This window comes from Calliphora vicina, chromosome 4 (genome assembly GCF_958450345.1).
Source record: "Calliphora vicina chromosome 4, idCalVici1.1, whole genome shotgun sequence".
Classification (NCBI taxonomy): Eukaryota; Metazoa; Arthropoda; class Insecta; order Diptera; family Calliphoridae; genus Calliphora; species Calliphora vicina.
This window is the reverse complement of record NC_088783.1, coordinates 5,541,719-5,562,622: the sequence shown is the minus strand read 5'-3', so window position 1 is coordinate 5,562,622 and position 20,904 is coordinate 5,541,719. Positions and strand designations below refer to the sequence as shown.

The 20,904-nt window shown below is 29.6% G+C and overlaps 1 protein-coding gene across 2 annotated transcripts in view; it reads left to right on the top strand.

The window, feature by feature from the left end:
- LOC135958125 (venom dipeptidyl peptidase 4) overlaps positions 1-20,904 on the top strand; it is a 342,726-nt gene that overhangs the window by 129,065 nt on the left and 192,757 nt on the right. The window lies entirely within an intron of this gene.

The window sequence follows — 20,904 nt, the reverse complement described above, 5'->3', positions numbered from 1 at the left end:
AATAGTTTTTGCATTTCACGGAAGACAAATATCGGTCAGGCCAGCCAAACTAAATTGAAAATAAAGAATTGGAGGCATTACTCCATGAAGATTGTTGTCAAACTCAACAAGATCTTGCAAAATCTTTGAGAGCTACTCAATCAGCAATTTCAAAACGTTTGCAAGCAGCATCTGAAAGCAGGGAAATTGGGACCAATGCCAAATATCCATGGGGTTAAGGTAATTATCTTTATTTGGTGAGAGCAATGAAATCTGACCAAGGAAACTGATTCGTTTGAAGTGAGAATTGGCCAAAAAATACCCAGATATAAAACCATAATATTTCATCATGAGAACACTCGGCCACATGTTGCAATACCTGTTAAAAAGTATAGAATGAAGTAGTTGGGAAGTTTTGCTTCACCCGCTTTATAGTCCAGTCCGTGCCCCGTCCGACTACTATTTGTTTCGATCGATGCAAAATGACCTCTCTGGGCTAAGCTTCACTTTGGAACAGAGTATTCGATATTAGAAACGAAAATAATTCTTAAAATTAGAGCCACCCTAATAATTATATACTCTTACAGCAACACACACACAAAAAATTAAATGACACAAATAACTTTTTGAATTGAAACATTAAGAAAGACAGACAGGCAGAAAGAATGAAAGAAAGCAAATAGCATTTAAGCAGAATTAATGTTTATTTAAACTCAAAATAACACAGAGGAAAATCCATAATTTTTAACAAATATTCAGAAAACCAAAAAAAAAAATAAATATAAATTCCAATGAAATGTTCAAGATAAACTTAAATTTAAAGTTATTTGCTTAAAATAACAATGTAATTCAAAGATAAATATTTAAGATTGTTAGCCAAATATCATCTTACTTTTTGTATAAAATATTTCCTAACTATTTCTATAAAAAAAAAAATAAATAAACAAAATAAACCTTTTTAGCAAAATAAATATTTACTTAAACTTTATATTTACATATTAATTCTGTTACATTTGGCATTTGTGGTTTGGTTTTGCTTTATATCTTAAAATCTCACTTAATTTAATTGGAAATGTCATCTAACGAAATCCTAAGTAAATATCTTTTAATTTGTTGAAAATCCTTGTTGGGTATGCAACAAATTTTAATACTCTTAATATCCTTAAACCTTACATATGCTAGTCTATGTCCTGTAATCCTTAATGTTTATTGAATTATTTTACAGATTGTAATCGTATGAAGAAAATAAATAAGTATTTTAGTTATAAATTGTATGACCTGTATAATGCAAAATGTAATAAAAATGGTAATAAATTAAGTAAATTTCGTATATCGATGTAAAATCTGTTGACCATATCCTTTATAATGAAAGAAGATCAAAAATTCCTGTATCTTCCACCTGTTTAAAAAGGTGTAGTGCCGAAACCATAGATAAATACACATAGATCGGAAACTCTTCTCTCAAAGACCTAACTCAGTTGTCAAAAATCGTATTGGTAAATAAAACTATGTGAAAACAAAAACAACATTCCTATTTATGATACTTTTGATTAATTTTTTAGTTTGAGTTTTTTTCTAGTTTCTGCTCTATGTATATTTCTCTATAGCTCAAACTATTTTATTTAAAAAAAAAACTCTTCTTTGTTTAACTAAATTTCCGAGCATGTTAAACGACTCTTTATATATTGTAATTATGTAGTTTTTGAACAAAACGAATATTTCCTTTCTAAAAAACTTTGCTTTTAAATAAAAATTAACAAGTAACATAGAAAAGTTACTTAAAACTAGCAACTGCACTCGTTAAACAAGCTACTTGAGATATAAAAATATTGTTCACTAACTTTATTAGAAACTTACACGATATTAGCAACTAGAATGTGTAAAAAACTAAAGGTTACATGAAATGGGGGAAAAACATGATAATTTTTCTACCTTAAACAATGTTTTTACCTCAAGTAACGTGTACAAATGACAGCAGCAATGTAATAAACTTACAACATAGATAGTCATAAAAAAGCAGAGCTCATAAAATGGTTGGTTATACGACAAGTATTTATAGTTCAAGTCAAAGAAAATTAAATGAAATAAAATAAAATTGATGTAAATGTCATTAAAAAAAAATACGAAGAAATAACAGCAGAGTAGAAAACACTAAATAATAAATTTGTGTAATAAAATCAGTCAACAAATACATTTACTTACATAATGCATAGTTAATATGTATTTTAAGGGGTAAAACTGAATCAACTTTTTTTTAATTTTTGTTTGTAATTTTTGGCTTAATTTTCATGGTTTTATTAGAGAAACTTGTCAATAAAATGTAGCAGTTGATAAACTGTGATTTTGTATGTTTTTCCATTAAATGCAAAATTTAACACTTACAACGCAAATAATTGTTGTTAGAAATTGTCAGCAAATTGATTGATTTTTATTGCATTTCATTACACGTTTATTTTCATTGCGATAATGATTTAACATTTAATACAATTTCGAGGAAAAATGTTTTAATAAAATAAACATTATCAATAATTGAATTTTGTAGGCTAAAATTATATTGCTAAAATATATTTTTTTTAAAGTTTACATCAAATTTACGGTAGTTTTCTATAGTGAATGGAAAAGCCTTAACCCTCACACGGTCTTCGGGTCAAATTTGACCCATTTTGAAATTAAAATTGAATTTTTTCTAAAAGTGAGTTTTTTATAAATAAATTAGCAAAAAATATATATTTTCTATTTGGGACAAATTTGACCCGAATATCGTTAACATCAGAAAATTTCAAGACCCTATGAAGGTTAAATGGTTTTTCAAAGTTGGTTTAAATTTCAATTATAACAAAATCATTGATATTGGTTGACAATCAATCAGCCCATTTTTTTCCCATTTTTAACATTGAATTTGAATAGGAAAAAGGGAAAAAACTCCCGCGGATTTTTTATTCATGATTGGTCTGAATATATCGTTAGCTTAGTGAGCAAATGTGTTAGGTCCTCATTTTAAGTAAACTTCAATGCATAAAGGGGCATCTGCCATTTCATACTGGCTGATCCGATTGGCATACAATTTCAAATAGATTTTTCAATATAGTATTCATATTTACTTTTTGGCCATACACCAACAATTATGACTTTATTTAGCTTTTTACCCTTTTTTGTGTATTCTGGAAAAAATTTAGTTTTGTATTATGACATGTGGCCGAGTGTTGTCATGACGGAATATTAAGGTTTCATGTTTACTCGCATATTCTGACATTTTTTGGTCAATGCTCATTCAAACGAAGATTTCAGCAGCTCATAAGGAGTGAAATAAAAAAACCTTAACACAAGTTTTTTTTAAAACTTTTAACCCAAGTATTATTTGATTTTTTTGATCAAGTTACCTATGTCAAACTATGTCAATTATGTTCCTTTGTTATTAATCTGATTAAAATGAGTGACGAGAAAAAAAGTGCGTACTAAAATGATTACATACTTTCAACAAAACCCAACTTGGTCCTACAAAAATTTGGCCAAACATTCTAATGTCATTAAACAGTATCGGGTCAATATTTTTATATCACTGATGGTCGAAAGAAAGCTGTAGAAAATCACTCCTTAATAGATAGGACCTTTTTGCTCCCACTAAATACTGAGAATTACCTTAGAACCATGGATATTTGGCTTTGGTGTCAATTCGGCTGGTTAGCCGGGCTCTTACACTTCAGGTTGTCGTAATAATTCGGTGCAATGCAAAATTATCTTTCAAGGTCTCTCAGCTTCAATTCGTATGGTACCCGATTAACTCTGCTCGCTTGAGTAGCTCCAAATGATTTTGCAAGCTCTTGTTGAGTTTTACAATAATCTTCATTTAGTAATGCGTCCAATTCTTGGTCTGCAAACTGTTTTGGCTGGTCTGGGCGATCTTTGCCTTCCGAGTCAAAATCACCACTTCTGAACCGCACAAACTATTTCTCACACGTTGAAACCGATGGAACACATTCGCCGTAAGCTTTGGTGAGTAATCAGTGTGTTTCATCAGCACTTTTTGTCAAATTAAAGTAAAGCGAAACTTGTGTAGCTTTGTTGGTAAAAAATTCGACATTTCCGAAGGAAAAAAAACTTTGTTGTTTCCACTATAAAGTTCAATAACTAAGTGAGAATAAATGACAGATATGTGCCCTTCACAATGACATATAATTTATTAAAAATGAAGACTGCGTTCAAAAGATACGTCATCTATTGTAAATCCCGCATTTTTAAGTCATACACCCGATATATTAACGGATTTAAAAAATAATTAAAACAATGAAATTTTAATGTTTTTTGTGTCTTAACAAAAAAAATGCAACAATTTTTAAATCAAATGCATTGAAACAAGCATTTTTTGTCGCACAGTGTTATATTCAAAAATTTATCAGTGAATCAGTCCACAATCAGTGATACTAATCTGTAGTTTCGAAGAAAATATAAAAACATCGTATCGAGTTTTGTGATGGAAAGAGAATTATCAACATTAATTTAGTCTAATATCTGAAGAATGTGAACCCACCTTAATTTTTTCTTTAATTTATTCTTCCTTTAAATTAAACATTCACTTTAAAATCTTTGCTAAACTGTTAAAAAATTTTCTTATAAATAATTTACATTTACTTAAACTTGTTAAACTTTTATAAACTGCATAAACTTGCTTATTTATCTTCAAAGTAAACTGATGTTTAGCATAAAATCTCATGATTATGTTGGCTTAAGTAGTGGCCAATAATAAAGTCTAAAGAAAAACTTAAAAGAAACTTCAACTTTCTAAATTTTCTATTGCTTCCTTAATCAACCACAAGTTGTACCAAGTTTATAAAATTTCATTAGTCATAAAATAAAATGTTTTCTATAGGAAACTACCCTTTCCTGCTTAAAATTTCTTACAACTAAACTTGGACACACCATAAATATTTCCTCAGGCTTAAACTGTTCGCAACATAAAGAAAAATATTAGTTTTCCGTGGTCTAACGTTTAATGTAGATTTCTATGTTGTCTTTGCAGTTGCCAATTTATTCCATTTTTTTGCATAAAATCTCAACACGTTTTATTTCTCTTTTTTATTTTAAAAATATAATGAAATAAATTTAAAAACAAACCACAAAAAAGAAAAAATCTCTAAACCGCAATAAATTATTTAAATGGCTACAAAAAAAAACGTCAACTCATACAGGCATGAGACAAAATAAGCCAAAAGTCAACAAGGGTTTTATAAAGTTTTTTTTTCTAATTTTTACATAAAAAACCAGAAAAATAAATAAATTTTAGCATTTAAAAAATAGAAAAGTTTGGTCAAAGTAAATAAATTGTTGCCTAAATTAAAACAATGTCTTTTTATATAAATTTTAAACTAGTCGTGAATAACAAGTCCTTAAATCGATTAGAAAACCTTACTTGCTAGTTTCTCCCATAAAAGAACTCTATACTTTTTATCTTATTCTGGCTACTTGTCAACTTTGAGTAGATGTTTTTTTATTTCCACTTAAATTTATTGTACTTTTTTAAGCCTACGGCCAATAAATGTTTCAAACGAAAAAACAAGAAAGATATTTAAATAAAAAACCATAGAAATTCATGTTAGAAATGTTTTCAAAAAACAAATAAAGACAAAGAGCAAATATTAATGATTCAAACAAGCTTGACAATGAAAAGTCTCAAGAACATAAAAAAATAAAGGACAATAAATTGATAATGAATTATGATGAATTATTTTTTACTTCCGTTCTTGACATTTTTGTCATTAACAATAGAGAAATTTCACTTCCGTTTTGAAGGCGCTCTAAGTATTTTCTATTGTTTTTCTTTTAAAATGCCATAAATGCTGTTAAACAAAACCATTAAAGATTTATTTTTGTTTAAAAGAATTTAGCAATTGATAAAATTTATAACAAGTCTCACACAATATGATTCATGCCATTAATTTCAATAAAATTCGTCTATTGTTTCAATAATTTTTATATATTTTTTTGTTGTAGCAAGTTGAACAATTTAGAAATAAAATATGTACTTGTATTAGTTTGACTAATTTAAGTCCATAACGATTTACATGCATCTACAAATTACACACACTCATAAACAAATAAAGATATATTTAAGGATGTACCCTGCAGCTCATGGAACATGTTCTGAATTGACAAATGCTTTTCTTTCTAAGAGCTACCACTTGTATATTTTTATGTTTACCATAACCATTTCAACATATTCACCAATATTATGTTCACTGTAATAATGTATATGACTGCAGTAACCATAACATGGTAAAATTACCTTCCACATGATTATCGCAATCATATATATATAGTACATAAATATATGTTTGTATCATAATATGTATATTGTTCTCAGAGTACAAACCGATAACAACACATTATGGTGAAGTACCACATCATGACAGTGGTTGACACAAACATATATTTATTTACTTCAATTATATATAAGATTGCTACAATCATTTGAATAGTAGCTTAAACATGTTATGGTTACCGCAATCATATACATTATTACAGTGACCATAACATTGTTAAAAAACTTGTAAAAATGTTGAAATGGTTATGGTAAACATTTACAACTATATTTTTTCTTTGCGTGTAGTGCAATTACTAGTGAATGTTCTCCCAAACATTAATTGAGACTTAGAGATGTGAATTTTTTTCTCCACTCTGCAATTGAATCGTTTATTTCAAAAACCAGTCAAGCAACAAAAAAATCTAGGCAAAGCCTAGAATTCGCGTTTACTGCAGAAATAAATCAAATGACTTCTTTCTGCTCATGTAATACTAGGCCATAATCTATTTTTTGTTCATAAATGTTGTAGGTCTCAAAAAAAAAAAAAATGATAAAACCCTACTTGGTTGGATATATAGAATTTTATGGGAATACAACGGAAGCAGAAAACACTGGAGAACGAGTGTATGATGACGAATAGTTATTTCAAAACAAATATATATGTATATATAAATATGTTAAACTCTTTAAAAAGTTCATTTGTCATTTTATTTTTGAAGTTCCTAATAAAATTATAATATTTCTTATAAAACTTTATATTATTTTTTATGTTAAAGAGTGAGTTGATCCAACAAATTATTATTATACCCTTCACCTTCGTGAAAAGGGTATATAAAAGTTTGTCATTCCGTTTGTAATTTCTACATTTTTCATTTCCGACCCTATAAAGTATATATGTATATTCTGAATCCTTATAGATAGCGGAGTCGACTAAGCCATGTCCGTCTGTCTATTGAAATCAATTTTCTGAAAATCCCAGATATCTTCGGGATCCAAATCTTCAATAATTCTGTCAGACATGCTTTCGAGAAGTTTGCTATTTAAAATCAGCAAAATCGGTTATCAACTGGCTGAGATATGAGGAAAAAACCAGGACAACCTCGATTTTTGACCTATTTTTTACCTATATCTGGATTACTAACACATTAACATAGACAATATGGATATCTAATGATAGATATTTCGAAGACATTTGCAACGACGTATATAAGACCATAGTAAGTTGGACCTACAATGGGTCAAAATCGGAAAAAAATTTTGAATCCGAATTTTTTTTTCACCAAAAAAACAAAATTGAAAAAACAAAAAAAAAATTTTAAAAAAATTTAAAATAACAATTAGAAAATTTTTTTTCCAAAAAATTAAAAAAACATCTTTGGAAAAAAAATAAATTTTGTTTACCTAAAAATATTTAAATTTTTTATTTTGAAGTATAAATTGGTGAAGGGTATATAAGATTCGTCACAGCCGAATATAGCACTCTTACTTGTTTTTTTAATCTCGTTAGCTTTTACAAATACGTCAGATATTATCTTTACTAAATCATTAATTTTCCACTTTTTTTTTCGATCAAAATGAGCAGCAAACCGGTTACATAACTAGGTATTATTACATGTACGGGTGCTAATTTTCCTAAAATACTCAGTTAAAAAGCTAATTCATAGACAATTCAATAAACGATTGGTTGTAAACAAAACATCCTCCGACAACTCTCGATTAAATTATTTCTGGTGGGTAAAATAACTAAAGTGCAGAACAAAATAATCGTTTAAAGTGGTTACACTCTATGTATATATTACTTAGAAAAACTATTGTATCTTTATAATGAAAGACAATTGACTTCACGATAGATTACCTTTGATGTTTAAAATAACCTATTGACTTCTATCTGCACTACAAAGAGCTCATACGTGTCAAATGGCTCAAAATATATCAATTAGAGCAGGGAAGCGCAAAAAGAGAAATTGTAGTTTCTTTAATTTACACTCTTGCTGTGTGTTTTGTTTACTTTCGAGTTGTGTACGTGTAAATTCGTAATCTCAACAATATGAACGCCTACCAATGAATTAGAGTTAGCCACGTAATCAGAAATTAGTGATAATTAATATCTATAAAGGATACATTGACTACTTGCTTAACTGCTGGGTTAGTATAACGTAACCAAACCTTTTCAATACACACAAACAAGTTAAAAATCCACACCCATTATCACATGTGCTTGCATTCTAACTCTATGTTGCTCTCTCTCTCTTACCATCCATATCTTTTTAATACGTCATCATTCTCTCATAGTCATCATCAACAACAATTTATACGTTGTATGAATAATGGTTGAAACATTAATTTCTGGGCGTTTGTTGCTGTTGAAACAAGTACCAAAAAAAAAACAGCACAAAAAATATAAAATGAAAAACAAAAATATAAAAAATTCATTCATTTTTCTTTTTACAATCATGTATCGAAATAACAACAACATTCTCATATACATACAAGCATGAACATTGTTTTACAAGATGCATATGTTTTTCACGTTGCTAAAATACATTTGTGTATGTTATAAACATTTCAATATTCATGCATACATATCGTTACCTTAATATAGAAAGGCCCTAACTCGTGTCTTTTTTTAAGTCGATAAATGAGCGGACCATTTATCGAAATAAATGAAAATCTGGGCTTACGAAAAAACACCAATTAGGGCCTTTAGGGCCTTTCTATATTAAGGTAACGCTATGTAGCTATATACATACGTACATAGTTTTTTTGCCTTTCTTCTTTTGCGCAAACATACTTTTTTTATTTATAAGAATATGATAATGACAACAATGATGTGGTTGATGATGATAATAATGCTGCTTCTACGTCTCACCAACAATCACATCCAGCCACAAACATAGAGACTGTGAGTGAGTGAGAAATATGCCCCGGAGATTGTTGATTAGGGTGGCAAAGAAAAATGGAATACAAATGGAAGCATTCTTAAAACTTGTATCATTTTTGCCTACAGCCTGAATGAATTTAACTTTTAATACACTGAAAGGAAAACAAATCATAAAATTCTATACAATATAATATGAATACTAAAAATTATACACCGATATTCCCATGTATTAAATACTTAATGCAATAGCGGTGATGGTAGCAGAAGCGGAATCCAATAGCGAAATTGTGGTCGAAATCAAGAGGATTTGACATGGGGATCATTTTATTATAACCCTGTAACTCCATTAGTAATCATCTAGTTAGTTTTTAAAGAGATTAATAATATCTATATTTAAACTCCCATATACCTAGAGTATCCAAAACCGAAACCGAAATCGGTCAACCGGTTTTTTAATCTTTGTAAACTCTACCGGTTTCGGTTTTTTGTATGACTGTTAATCGGTTTTAATGAAATATATTTTCTAAAGCTCATTTAAACATACATATTTATGAAAAACTTTGATACCATTTTTAAAAATATTGATATATTTTATAGAAAATTGTAGCATTTGACAACATTTCGTAAAAGATATAAAATAACTGCATAAAGAATTCAAAAATGCTATATTTCCATTAAATACAAATTTAATATAAACCGGTTAACCGGTTTTTTTGAAGGCAAAACCCGAAACCGGTTTTTTCAAAAACACACTTTTTCGGTTAAATCGGAAACCGGTTTTTTAAATTTGTCGGTTTTTTGGACACTACATGGACACTACCCCTAAAACTATACATTAACACAAAACAGGAAATTAAAAGTGTTTTAGAAATTGTAATAAATAAGAATGAATAAAAATTATGGAATTGTTAGTTTCAATTTCTATAAATTAAATTGTTAAAAATTGATTTGAATAAACAAGTTCCTTCTATTTTATAATTTTAATATTAATTTTTGTATATCTGCTGCCATGAACAGCTTTGAGACTAGATACAAAAACGGTGAACAATGTCCTAGAAAAATAGTCTTCCAAATAAACAATCTGAAATTGAATATTCGAAAATAGCCTACTAAATGTTTTATAAAGAAATAAATGGATAAAAATTTTGTTAAAAAACCTAAATTTCCTAAAAAATCGATCATTTCAATTCGTTTTCTATCGTTTATTATACCCTTCACCATCGTGAGAAGGGTATATATAGGTTTGTCATTCCGTTTGTAATTTCTACATTTTTCATTTCTGACCCTATAAAGTATGTACATTCTGGATCCTTATAGATAGCGGAGTCGATTAAGACATGTCCGTCTGTCTGTTGAAATCAATTTTCTGAAGACCCCAGATATCTTCGGGATCCAAATCTTCAATAATTCTGTCAGACATGCTTTCGAGAAGTTTGCTATTTAAAATCAGCAAAATCGGTCCACAAATAGCTGAGATATGAAGAAAAAACTAGGACAACCTCGATTATTAATCTATTTTTGACCTATATCTGGATTACTAAGACATTAATATAGACAATATGGATATCTACCCTAGGGGAAAAGGAACTAACACAAAACTTATCACGTGACAGTTACAAAGTGGTAGGGACCGGTTCCAGTTCTAACACTTTATATGAAGGGGACCTGTCACTTTAACATGGGGATGTCCTAGGAAGGGGTTAATTGACACCTTTTTGACACTTTGTGATAGGTCTCTGAATTTACCTAAATGGACGTATTCAATTTCGGTTAATACGAAATAATAAGACCTGTTTCTTATATTGTCCCAAGTGAACAAGTCGCTAAACTAACCTAATCGCACTTATTCAATGTCGGTTCAACGTATTTGGTAAAAAAAAGTTCAAACTATTTTAATCCTATTTGGTGACCAGTTTCATAATAAACTGAACCGGTTCATTTGCGTTCATTATGTGACCTATCACAATGAGCCGAAAAGATGTGATTTCACCACTTTCTACACCAACATCATGCCATATAAAGAGATTGAACAAAACCCAGTCACAGGACTAATTTTGTGTCAGTTACCTTTCCTCAGTAGTAACTACACTTCAAACACTTTAACACTAGTTAAGTGATATGTCTTGTTTTCACCTTTCATAATTCGTTCCTTTTGGTAATAATTTTTTATTCACTGGTCACATGACAAGTGCTCTTAGAACAATTGACACAAATTTCCCGCAGGGTAATGATAGATATTTCAAATACATTTCCAACGACGTATATAAGAGGATAGTAAGTTTGACCTACAATGGGTCAAAATCGGAAAAAATATTTTTTAACCCGAATTTTTTTTTCACAAAAAAAAATAATTTTTTTTAAAATTTAAAAATAAAAAATTAAAATTAAAAAAAAAAAATTAAAATAATCGAAAAAAATTTGTTTCCAAAAAATTAAAAAAAAACAACTGGAAAAAAAATAAATTTTGTTTACCTAAAAATATTTAAAATTTTTAAGTATAATTTGGTGAAGGGTATATAAGATTGGCACAGCCGAATATAGCACTCTTACTTGTTTTTATTCATTGAGTTTAAAAATATGATTAAATTAGCTTTTCGAAATACAGATCTGAGCTGTTAGCATCTAGCCTCAAAGAAAGAGATCTTTTAAAACTCAATGAACGAAAGTCTTATTTTATCGCGGTCACGAAAATTAACTTCTTCCATTTTTTATGGGACAGAAGAGCGAAGAAAGATTGAGAGACAACATCGGTTGGAAAACAAAATGTTATAAAACAGTCTTTGGTTTCCAGAGATAAGATAATTTTGTCTCCATTAAACATGAAATTGGGACTTATGATTCAGTATGTGAAGGGATTACATATTTTTCCTTTCTTTATTGAAAGTTTCCAGGTTTGTGTACTGAAAAACTAAGAGCTGGTATTTTTGATGGCCCACAAATAAGATTTTTAATGAAATACAATGATTTCATACATTCAATGACTGATTTAGAAGCTGGATTTCCTTCTGATGGCTAAGAATTATGAGGAATTGGTTATAGTTATTTTAATTCAATTTTGAATGTAATAAAAGAGCTAAAAGTACACTATTTGCACAGTCATTTAGACAAGTATCCTCTAAATCTAGGATCGTATAGCGAAGAACAAAGAGAATCAGCCCAATTATGAATAAAAATACCCCGGGAGTTTTTTCCCTTTTCTCATTTTTCCTATTCAAATTCAATGGGAAAAAACTCCCGGGGAATTTTTTATTAATAATTGGGCTGAATGTTTCCATCAATATTTAAAAATAATGGAAGATAGATAAAATTACTGTTGGAATATCACTTAAGGACCTCCACCATTAAAATAATTTAATATTGGGTGTATGACTAAAAAAAGAAGATAGACAAACATTAAACAGGCCATCCAAAAAAAAAATTTATGACCAAGAATTGGAGGTATTACTCCATGAAAAATGTTGTACAACTCATAGAAAGCTTGAAAAAATCATTGGGAGCTACTCAAGCAGCAATTTCAAAACGTTTGATAGCAGGATTCATACGAACCATACGAATAGAAAATTAGTTGTGCACCGAATCAGTACTTGCGATGAAAAATGGATACATTACGATAACCCGAAGCGTAGGAGATCATGTGTGAAGCCCGGGCAACCAGCCGAATCGACGCTAAAGTAATTCTCTGTATTTGGTGGGAGCTAAAGGGTCCTATCTATTATGAGCTGCTGAAATCTGCAAAACAGATTCGTTTGAAGCGAGCATTGGCAGAAAATGCGGCCAGTCATGAAACCGTAATATTCCATCATGACAAGACTCGGCCACATGTTTGCAATACCTATTAAAAAGTATTTAGAATGGAAAGGTTGGGAAGTTTTACCTCACCGGCTTTATAGTCCAGACTGTGTCCCTTCCGACTACTATTTGTTTCGCTCGATGCAGAAATCTCTCTTTGGAACAGAGTATCCAATATTGGCTTGATTTGATATTGGCATCAAAAGATGAGAGTTCTTTTGATTCGGAATCCATATATAGCCTATCGTCTAATTACCAATACTTTGAATAAATTTACACTGTACAAATGTTTCAAAATAAAAGGTATATGGAAAAAAGGACCCAAAAGTTACGCATCTTCTGAGGGATAATCCTACAAAATTGTTTATTAAACCACTTTTCTTTGCTTCTGCACTCCATTTTACATTACATATTTACTATTCATATTTGGTTCAGTGCAATGTAAGCACCACCATCCTCGCAAGCCTTTTTTTATGTACAATATTATCAAACAGTAATAGTAAATAAGTAAATAAGTAAGTAGTGTGTAAAAAGTTTCAGAAAAATAAAAAATATGTTCGAAGTTGGCATCGAGAGCTCGAAATATTACAATTGTATGCAAATTTAATCGTCTTTATTGTGTAGTAGTCTTATGGGAGGCATGTTTCTTGCCACTTGTTCTGCTCATTGATGCTGATAATGATGATGATGAGATTTGTTTTTTAAGTGTCAGATCAAGATGGTGTAAATGATACAACTACTTATTAAAAGTTTACAAAATTTAAGGTTGTAAAACTCTATTTCTTACATATATTTTTATTAATGTATGTAATTGGCTTATTTTAGATATTTGCCAATGAAATTTCTGTCATGCTAATAAAATATTTGTTTATTTGTATGTATGTAAGTTTGTGTAGCCGTGCATACATTTCCTTTGAAATAAATTTTGTTTTCCCTTTGCGATTATCTATGTTTTAAAATTTATTTCTATTTGTATTTTTTTTTAGGTTTTTTCACTCTTTCAAAGCATTATTATTTATTATATTTTGTGGTTATTTATTCCAACTTGAGTTCTCTGGCATTCCTCGTAGATTTTTTTTGTATTTTATTTTATTTCATTCGCGTTTTTGTTCAACTAGAAAAATTTAAAAGAAACTGGTCGTGACTTTGATAAGCTTTGGCTTTGGCTGCTGCATTTTTTTTAAATTATTTTATTTCATTTGTATAATAAATAATACGCATATTTTAGTTATGTATCTTGTGGTTTATTTCTTTATAGAATTATGTAAAGAAAAAACAACTACATCCATCCTTTGGGGGATTGTTTTCTTTCTGAATTAACCTTGAATTTATTTATGGGGTGTAGTTTTTTTCTTATTTTGAGTAAAGTCAACAAAAATAACTAGAAATGTCAATTATATTGTTGGTTTTTATGTAAATTATTGAATTAAATAAATAACTTTTGTATTTTTCTTTTTCTTTACAGGTATGTAGGGGTAATAAATTTATATTTAATATGAATAACTCTCAATGAACTTTTTAAAAGGTAAGAGTTAAAAACGGATCAATAATTGAAGAGCTTAGGAGAAAAATATGATAAGCCACAGGGATATGAAAACAAATTACATGTATTCAGTTTATTACATTGTTCTCTGCCTAATTATATAATTCTGATTTATTTATTTTCCACTTGGAAGTGTATATTTTCAATATTTTGTTATTGTGACTTATCATGTATTTGCACTAAGTCCTTCAATTAATTTTTTTTAAATAGCTGCAGTTTTTTTTTCAACATGGTTGCTTGATGTTACTTTCAATTAGTCCTTCAACAGACAAGAGCATTCAAGAAACATAAAATCAAGGCATCACTATGTGTTATTTATCACTTTATCAATCGAAATCATTTATGGCCAACTAATTAATGCCTTTAATTGAACTAATATAGTTAGCACTAACGCCAGCCACTTAACGAAGCATCCTTCCACCCAGTAACATACCCACACACAAAAACTCCGTTACAAATGTGCCAGTTGTTGTTCGGTTGCATTGATTAATTTGCCACATTAATGACGTTTGTGAAATATTGTTTGAAATGCTGACGATATCGATGATGGTAATGGCGTTACTGTTAAATACAAGTTGATGATGGATGCTAATGCTAAAATGGCGTGTAAATTACCAACATGCAACACAATCGTTCCATAAAGAGCTCAAAGAAGAAAAACTGCAACGGAAGAGTTACAGAAGTTTACAGCTTGTAGTTAGTAATGACCATAATTAAATCTTGCTCTTGTTGCAACAGTACATGACAGGGTTATTAGAAATATTATTCAACTAAATTCATTTTATGGGAAAACGGAAGTGCATAGGTTGTGAAACAGGAAAAGTTTCATGAAACATTTTGTTTAGCATTGATAGAAAGTTGTCAAATTCCGACTGAAGTTAAATTTATTTTTTGTCTGAGATAAAATTATTTAAACGAATAACAAGTAAAATTGTTCTTCGTCATGTAGAAATCAAATGCATCTTCATATCTTCATTTTATTTGTTGTATTATGAGCTGCTGAAAACTGACTAGATCATCATAGGGAACCTGTACCGACCACAACTGATTCGTTTGAAGTGAGCATTGGCCGAAAAACGCCCAGAATATGCGGCCAGACCTGAAACCGTAATATTCTATCATGACAATACTCGACCACATGTTGCAATACCTGTTAAAAAGTATTTAGAATGAAGTGGTGGGAAAGGATTGCATCACCCTCTCTATAGTCCGACTACTATTTGTTTCAATCGATGTAGAACGCTCTCTGTGGAATATGTTTCACATTGGAACGGAGTATCCGATGTTGGCTTGATTCGTTTTTGGCCTCAAAATATGACCAGTTCTTTTGGCTCGGAATCCATATTTTGTCAGAGAGATAGGTATAGCCAGAACTTTCAATAAGTTTATATTGTACAAATGTTTAAAAAAAAGTTGAAAAAATCACAAATTTTTAAGTCATACACCCAATAGTTACAATTTGTCAATTATGTCTGAAGGGTTGACATAAGGACTGATATCGAAAAAACCTTAACACACGTTCATCATTATAACTTTTAACCCAATTATTATTTGATTTTTTTTGATTAAGTGGCCTTTGTAAAGCATGTCAGTTAAAATGTTTAATGTCAATTATGTTCATTTGTTGTTAATCTGATTAAATTATTAAATATTTTCAAGAAAACTCAACTTGGTCATAAAAAAAGTATTCCAAACAATCAAAGGTCTGCCGTCAATCTATTTCCAATGTTATTCAACAGTATCGTGAGAACTTGTTCGTTCATAGAAAACCTGGTTCATGTAGAAGGAATGGTCCACATGATGTTTCTAATGCCAATAAATAGAAATCATTTTCAAAAGAGCTTCCAACTCTTACGGTAGGAAAGCAGTTCGGTTAGCTCAGTACTCGGACTATTTGGTACGAAAAGTTAAAGACAATGCACGTTTAAAAACCTGCAAGCATCAAAAATTCCTGCTAAAAATTTAGAGACCAAAGACAGAGCTCGAAGCTAAGGCCAGTGGAGAGATATTGGGCTCTTGTTAAAAGAGAATTGAAGAGCACAAAAAGTGTGGTAAATTTTAATCGGAGATGGAATACCTGTTCTAACAAAGTAACAGAAAGCAATATAAAAACCTTAATGGAAGGGTTTCCGGAAAAGGTTCATAGATACATCACTATTGATTAGAACTATAAAAATATTTTTTTTTTTTGTAAATTATAATAATAATTCCAATCAAATGTTAAGATTTTTTCGATCTCAGTCCTTAATTAAATGGAAATTAGATATTATAATCACATGTATGTATGTTCTTGTTTTCTGAATAGATATCAAATATTACATGTAAAATGTCAAGATGATTCATAAATAGATATAAATATTTAACAATATATAAGTATTTTTTTTTGAATATCTAATACCTACATATGTTTATTAATTTTTTTAGTTACAGTTAATTACATAAATCTTGTAATTAACATTCCCCTTCTGCTTTTCGTTTTTATTATTGTTTTTGTTATTTTGATAAATATGACATTTTATGTCATGTTCTGTTTGTAAATATGTAAGTCAGACATGTTTGTTGTTCTTATAATTTAATTAAATGATATGTTTTGTTGTTGCTGCTGCTAAGTCAAATACAAAATCCACCTAAGTGTGAGTGAGCATGAATAGAGAGAGCGACCGAAAAGAGTGTGAAAATATGAATGTGTGAAAGTGTGAGATTTTACCTTTAGCTTCCTGTTTAAATGTCAAGATGTCAATTCAAGGTTGATTAATATAAATTATACCAGCTTTAAAATGCCTGCTGCTTTTTCAGTAGTTTTTTGTATAAGAGCTGCAAAAAAAAATCTACACCATTTCGAAATATGTTTTGGAATAATTTTTTTTTTATTTAAGTGCTAATACTGTTTGTGAACTTAAAAATATAATTATTTTACAATATTTTAGGTTTGTGTCGTTATAGAAGAAAAATAAAATCTGGATTTATTAATTTTTAATAGTATTAGGTCAATTTGATCTTAATTCAAAAAATATTCAATACCATTCCCAAAATCTAATTAGTTAGCTTCATTTAGAGGCTTTTATTTGAAATGAATTCATTCATCGTTGAATAAATTTATAACCGAATCCATTAAACCTTTCAATTTTGTTAACATTTTTCAAAATTTGTTAACTGAAATCCAATACAAATGGAATTAAAATATTTTTTCTTCATTAAATTTGTTTTCGTTTTGTTTTTAATCATTTACCAAATGAATTGAAAAACATCGATTTAAGCCTATTTGTAATAAATTTAAATTGAAGAAAAATTTTATAATTACACTGTATGGTAATGGATTTGAATTAAAGGAAACTTGAAGGATGCAATAAATAATAAATTCTATAAGGAACGAATTCGTAAAGGAATGAATTCAAGTTTGCAGTACTAAGAAATTAAAACAATAAATCAATTCTGAAACTTTTTTGACAATAAGTTGTATGGAAAAAATTTGTTTGTTAAAATTTTGAAGAGTGTCGGGTGGAATATTGTGACACTAGGCCTAAAAGTTACGTGCTGAAAATTGAGCCAAATCGGACAACGATTTCTGGACGCGCATCGAGGTCAAAGTTCAGATATATGCAAAATTTTACTATTTATATATACACTAATGTATATACATATGCCCTTAAAATCGCTTCTAAAATGATTCATTGGAATTGGTGTACACTTTAGCTAGTGTATGAACTCTTAATTTAATATTGGGGTTAAAATATTTACATTTTCTTAATTTAAAATTCAAACATTAGTCTGCTTTTTCTTACAAAATTTTTACTTCCATTTTCATTAGCATAATTAGATTTGTGCACTATTTCAGCTTCTTAGTTTTTTTTTTGTCGTGCACTTAATTATTAACACGGTGGCATACGACAATAATCTATTTAAGTTGTTTACATTTTAAAACTTTAAACTTTAACAGTTTTATTAAATTGGAAAGAATAAATACAGTCGAGGGCATAACTAATCAACAAATATACAGACATTTTATGGTAAATAAGAAACGTTTAGTTATTGCCTCTGTCCTAAAATTTCTTTACTTAATAAGAAGCTGCCTGGCAAATTAACACAAACTAAATACAGAGGTCAGAAATCAAAAGTACAAAAAATAATATTATAAAGAAAAAGCGCAGAAAAAAAGGCGTTTTATTTTTCGGCATAACCGATTCCTTTATTCTGCATTTTACACTTCTTTGCTTTCTTTTTAAGTATATAACGTGTTCTTTTCAAATAATGTTGCATAAAACCCCGAAAATATGCACTTTCTAGCCCGCTACTGCCTTTTTCAGCTCTCTTCTGGCATTGCGTATAGTAAACATGTCTGTATAGTAAAGGATTAACACCCACTTATAAAGGTAATGAAAATGCATTACCGTAGTAAGTGTGCGTGTGAAAAAACAATTTTTTTTTCAAAATTCTCTCTCTCACATACAGCTACAAACAAATAAAAAAGCACTTAAAGAGAAAGAGCCACACAAATGCTTAATGTAACACGTTTTTGCCATGATGAAAACAACTCAAATCAAATTTTTAAAAGCAACATTTCTATTAAAATAAAATACCTTTGGCCATAAATAATTTTGCCAAAACAAATTTATAGAATAGAAAATGCCAAATAGACAAATAGCATTGGAAATTATAGCTATAATTTGTTAGAGTTTTCCTTTTACTGTTTTTCTTTAATGGCTTAAATTACATAAAGTCATTAATTTAGGTTAATGTTTATGTGAGAGGATTTGTGACATTTTTATCATAACAATACACGCACACTTCATACGTGTTTTCGTATAAGGACTGTGATCGAAAAAACCTTAACACACGTTTTTCATTAAAACTTTTAACCCAAGTATTATTTGATTTTTTTTATCAAGTTACCTTTGTAAAGCATGTTAATGTTATGTTACGTTTAACCTTCGCTTTACCAATACCCACCAGGGTGACCATTACAGATTTAATAGTTTAATAATTTTTTAATTTTGTTTCGATTTAAATGAAATTAAGACTCAATTATGTTCATTTGTTGTTATTCTGATTAACTAAAATTATAAAATATTTTCAACAAAACCCAACTTGGTCCTACAAAAAGTTGGCCAAACAATCAAAGGTCTGCCGTCAAACAAATTCCAATGTTATTAAACAGTATCGGGAGAACTTGTCCGTTGATAGAATACCTGGTTCATGTAGAAGGAATGGTCCACATGATGTTTCTAAAGCCAATAAATAGAAAGCATTTTCAAACGAACTCCCAACAATTTGGTACGAAAAGTTAAAGCCAACGCTGGTTTTAAAACATACAAGGCTCTAAAAGTTCATGACAGGAACTCTGATAAAAATTTAGAAGCCAAAGACAGAGCACGGAAATTGAAGTAAAATTTTATACAAAAAATAAACATACCTGCTGCACAACAAATTTGTCGCAGCCTCCGGATCAATATTTATACCCTACACCACCATAATGGGGAGGGTATAATGCGTTTGTGCAGATGTTTGTAACGCCCAGAAATATTAGTCGAACACCCACCTTAAAGTATACTGATCAACTTAAAATCACTTTCTGAGTCGATTAAATGATGTCCGTCCGTCCGTCTGGCTGGCTGGTCGGCTGACTGGCTGTCCATGTAAACTTTGTGCGGAGAGTACTGGTCGCAATTTTGAAGATATTTCGATCAAATTTGGTACATATTATTTTTTCGGCCCAAGGACCAAGCCTGTTGAAACTGGCTGAAATCAGTTCATTATTTCACCTAGCCCCCATACAAATGTCCTTCCGAATTTGGACTTTATCGGTCATAAATGTTTAATTTATATATGTATCTTCACAAATTCAGCTCCAAATAAGTTTTATATATACAAAAATCATGTCACCAAAATTTCACGATCGGTTCATAATTAGTCATAGCTCCCGCTTCCGAAAATCACTTTAACGTGAATAAATCGCTTAAAAATTTTGGTATACACACAAAATTCAACATAGTTAACTTTCATATAGACATAAATCACACGACCTAATTTCATGGTGATCGGTCCATAATTGGTCATAGCTCCCATATAAGGCCCACTTCCAAAAATCACTCAAAAATATAAATTATTGAAATTTTTAAAGAAAAATGTTTTTGCTCTTTTACTTAGTGTAGGGTATTATATGGTCGGGCTTGACCGACCATACTTTCTTACTTGTTTTATATTGCTGATGCTCGAGGGAATGCTGAAGAAAAGTGTAGGACCCAAAAGCAGAAAATTTTCCCAAAATGTTCTTGGTGTGGCAAGCAATATGCAGTTGCGCAAAATAAGCCAAACATTACAAAAGGTTCTATAAATACCGTAATTTCCATCAAGGAATGTTTACACTTATTTTTGACCTGATTTTACATCCTGTCACTATGTCAAGCAAGATCTTGA